Source organism: Panicum hallii, chromosome 8, assembly GCF_002211085.1.
Source record: "Panicum hallii strain FIL2 chromosome 8, PHallii_v3.1, whole genome shotgun sequence".
Lineage (NCBI taxonomy): Eukaryota > Viridiplantae > Streptophyta > Magnoliopsida > Poales > Poaceae > Panicum > Panicum hallii.
Genome location: NC_038049.1, coordinates 29,703,680 through 29,708,470, shown reverse-complemented (window position 1 = coordinate 29,708,470; position 4,791 = coordinate 29,703,680).

Below are 4,791 nucleotides of genomic sequence, written 5' to 3'. Positions count from 1 at the left end.
ATGTCAAATTTGAAACAAGAGAGTATAATGTCTTTTATTTCTACATATTGACTTTATTGTTTGTGATTTTGATATGCAAATTTTTATAAAGTGATATAAAATTTTCCAAATCTAAATTCATGATATAATTTAAATATCTTTAAAGATAACCATTTCAAATTATTTTGAACTAGAATTAGCTAAGCATACCTTTTAAATTTTAGTTAATTAGATTTCTTAATCATGAATTATGAAGTAATCTATTTTTAAGCATTCAAAATTTTATAACATTCTTTACTCAAAAGTTTAAATTCAAATTTAAATTTGAATTTAACCCTAATATATGTTTTAATACTTATCTTGAATTAATTCAATGATGTGATTATAAGTCAAGCATTAAGTATAGATTCAGGTTATAAACTTCTTTGTTTTGGCATTCCTTGAAATATTAATCTTTTTAAATATAATTTTTGATGTGACTCAAATAAAAGAGTGCACATTTCCTAATATTATTGGCCTTGCATATCATGTAGAACCGTTTACCCTCGCTGACGGTGACTACGAGTTGATCGCGGACCAAACTGAAGAAACTCCTGAAGATTCCGGAAACGCCGTCGAGAATCTAACTGAAGATCCGAACCAAGGTTCGGAAAACCTCGATCCTTCTGCCCTCAACCCTACTAAAGAAGGCAAGCCCCGGACATAAACCCTACTTTATTTACTCGACAATTTATATTATTATATCTATCTATGCATTAAGTTCTTAGGAATTGCTTGAAACCCTAGTTGCATTCTCCTAGGAACCGTTGTATTGAATACTAGTATTTGAGTCCGGCTAGTTGCTATGCTAATAGGGCCGGTAGAAGTCGGGTGATTTCCTGTCACTCGCGCGACATAGGAGTTGTAATGCTTATATTTCTGTTATCACTATAAGGATGACGGACGGGAATTTTGTGAGGTATCATGATTAAGGTGATACCCCGTCTGTGTTGTTAAAATTACTGATAAGGTCGCAGCGTGTGGTGATCGGGGTTAAGCGTTTGAAAGTACTAACCACATGCCGCGAAATATGGTAAGCGGTAAGCCTAGTAGCCAATCGGCCCGAGTAGTGGACATACCTCCCACCACTTGTCTTGCTTCTTTTGGTTACTTATGTTCGACGTGTAGGCATACGTGTTGCTGGGCAACCAGGAGTACGGGTTTTGTAGTCGCGCTACAGACGTACGTCCTGCACTTTGGAAGTGCGTATGACCTGCTGTCGCTTGTGGTGGCTCTGATCCACGAGTCGGAATGAAAGGTAAACGGTTGCTTCGGAACGACCCTGTGGTGTTCCAAGCGTGTGTGTTAGGTTTACCTTGCAAGGTTAAATTCGATTCGAATCGTCCGCCTCTCACGATGGTTGAGACTGCTTAATTCCTTTGTCACATTGAGTAACAAGAGCAATTATTTTGATATTATCTAAAATGATGAATGATTAAAGATTATACCATGCTTGTATAGATTTAGATGCTCACCTAGAATGGATATTCAACTAGAACCTCAAAAGCTAAAAGATGAAAATAAGGATCTACTCTTAGTTGCTTTTCTGCTGAAAACTTACCCCAAAACCATTACCAGATTTTATGAGTCTAGTTATATGGCTATGTATACCATCACCGGGTAAGCCTTGCTGAGTATTAGAATACTCAGCCTTGCTTTATAACTTTTGTTCAGGTAATGTTCCTGCTGATCAAGCCCTACCTGTACCGTGGCCCTACCCTCTGCCTGATGGTTGGTCCGTGGAGTGGGACCCGTCCCCGGCCAACCCGGACCCCTCCGAGTGATGTCATGCAAGGGCAAGCATGACATCCTTACTGACGTCGTGTATTATACCGTACTTTGGTATCCCTGTTTACTCTAAAACTTTTATCGTTTTGTAATAATTCCCCGGTGGGGAAGATCCTGTACTTTTTAACACTCATGTAATATAACTGCCTGTGATGTAAAATGTGATGGCCCTTGTATCTCTGGACTCGCCTTCGTGCGGGGTACCTTGTTATGATCCTGCTTTCGGTGGTTTATCGGGACGTTACCCGACAGGCCAAAGGATTATACCGTTTGAAGCACGCCGGAGCCCGCTAAAGTGGTCTCGCGTACTTGAGCCGGTGTAATTCAGATTGGTTCTGCCACAACCGCCTTCCTAAGGCATTTACACACGTTAATCAACACGTCGATGCATCAGAGGGCTGAGAGGAGCCAGAGACAGGCCGACCAGCCTCATCCAGGTCGGCCGGCCTCTAACCTCCACACCTCAAAGTGGCACAACTATTACCGACCTCCTGGAGTGATCAGAGGCGTCCACAAGAAAGGCAGTGACACGTGGCTGCATCCCTAGGCCGATCGGCCTAGCCCTGCAACGCCGCATGTCCATCTTCACGTACAAACTACGTTAACCATCATACCTGCTTACAAGACAAGCTAAGCAGTGAGTACCGACCTTGAGAAGCTATAAATAGCTGCCCAAACCTCCATTCACAACACACCATCCTTGGAAGAGAAGTTGAGTTCTTGGTTTAGTCACTCTACCTTAGTGTAGAATAGGGAGAGAGTGAGGTGAGAGCTTGGGTGAGAGCCAAGCTAGGAGAGGAGCCCGATTCCCTCGGTCCTACTCCGAATCTGTAGCCACCTTGGAGGAATAAAGCTTATTCAAGTAAGTTCCTTGTTTATCTTTAGTGTGTCGCTAGTTCTTCTCTTATTTTCAGTAATTTGTTTATTTACTTTCGTTGATCTGCAGGATCCCTTGTCTACCTGGTTAGCAAGTTCTATTCATTTGGGGTTTCTTCTAGCCTTAACGTGAGGGGAAGTCAGTGACTCGATAGTTTAGCCGTGGTGCTTAGACTTGGTTAGTTACCTCGGGTTGTGTTCCACCCCACAGAACAGTGTGGTAGGCGGCAGGTGGTGACAGCCCTGTCCGTCCCTCATAGTCCACCACGTTCGGGTGTTTTCATAGTAGTAGTAGCAGGTTGCTGTTGGACTCCCCTCTCATCCCTTTCTGAAGTCCTTCCTCTTCCAGTGGCCAAAGCAGATCAAGTTAGTAGATAGCAAGTTATCTAGGTAACAAGTTGGCTAACTGAAGTTAAGCCCTCTACCCTCTTACCTCTTCTCCCCCTGGTGGGTCCGGTTGAATAGTTCTAGGTCTGGTCGCGCTTATCGTTCCTTGGATTCGATATCCCAAGTAAACTCCCTAGCAAAAGCTACATCAATATCCATGCTCTTACGGCTTAGTTCGTATAGGCTAAGGAGTAGGCTAAGGAGTGCCAACAGCCCCATCTCCTTTAGATCTTAATCCTAGCCGCCAAGAGGAGTTTTGATCGCATGAAGTAGGGTTTAGCCATCTCTTAAAACTCATCTTAAAACCCTTCATCCTCCTCATCTTCTCCATCTACTCCTGCACCTCCGAGCCACCAAAGCCTTTCTGCACTCCTGAAAACCATGGCCGGCAATGGTACTCCTCAACGCACCACCTCCGGTTCCACCTCCAACCTTGATGAAGTACCGCAGCCAACCAATGCTTCAATCCCTACCGAGCAGATCATTGAGGAAGCCCGTGCACTCGCTGTAGTGCCCCTGGCCGTCATGCCAGCACTTGTGCACCACGGGGGCCGAGGGGGGCTGACCATGGTTCGACCCGACCCCCAGTTCGGTCAACCCGGGGTCGTGACCTCTCGCACCCCCGTTCCTCGGCATGCTCCTCATCACTTCACAATATCCAAAAGCAGGCTCGGCCCCATAGCCCATACCAAAGACCACCTACGGGCATGTCACCGTCCTGAAAGCTGGTGGTTCAGCAGCTGTTCAAGGATGATGGAACGTCCGGGCCATCTGCGCCTCCAAGTGGTGAACCGAATAGTCCTCTACCTCAAGATCAAATCTTGGTGTTCACTCCATCTCGCGCTGCAAACAGGAAGGAGCGGGAGGAGCCATTCAATTCATCCTCAGGATGAATCAGGCGTCATAGGTCGCATCCTGCGATCAAGAGGCCTCGGGGTCACTATGAGAGTAGCCATGATGAACCTTCCTTGCCTGATCTCACAGCCATGGTTAGAGAGCTTCATTTAGAAAATAGATGGCTTGGGGATCAGCTGGCAGAACGGAAGCTGGAGATAGAGGAGCTCCACAATGACCTCTGTTGCTTCTGCTGTGGCCTGAGCGCTAAGCTGAAGTGCTTGTATAAGGCTACGGGTCAGGAAGAGCTCTTCTATGCACAATAGACATGAGCCTTCCTTAGCTTAGTCTAGTTGGGCGTTTAGTTAGGTTTATTTCCATTCATTTACTTTACTTCAGATTATTTTCCATCACTGTAAGTGCCCCCATTTATTTGAATTGAATAAAACTTTGGCCCCCCGGTGTTAAAGCCGCATAGCCCCTTTTGGTTTTACTCGTTTGTTTTGCTTTGAGTGAATAAACAAGATCGAAAACAAGTGTAGGGGACATTCCCACAACATTCTGATGCATACACGCTGGAATCATCCGTACCTGACACATGCAACACAGGATGGACCCGTACTCTCAAGGCCAGACCAAGCAGGCACAAGCCTGATTCGGCCGAACCCCTCATTCGGCCGACCCATGGCTGGGCCCACTCAGCCTCATCTCGCTCCAGATCCTAGGTTTTCACATTCTCACTCATTTTCACCCTGCCCTATGAGTTTTAAACATGAATCTAATGCTCAAATTGAATGGTTAAACTCAAACAAGGAGTCGAAATGCTTAACTTGATGGTTCATGCATAAATTTTATTCTTTACCAAACAAGATCTTGTGAACCAAATTC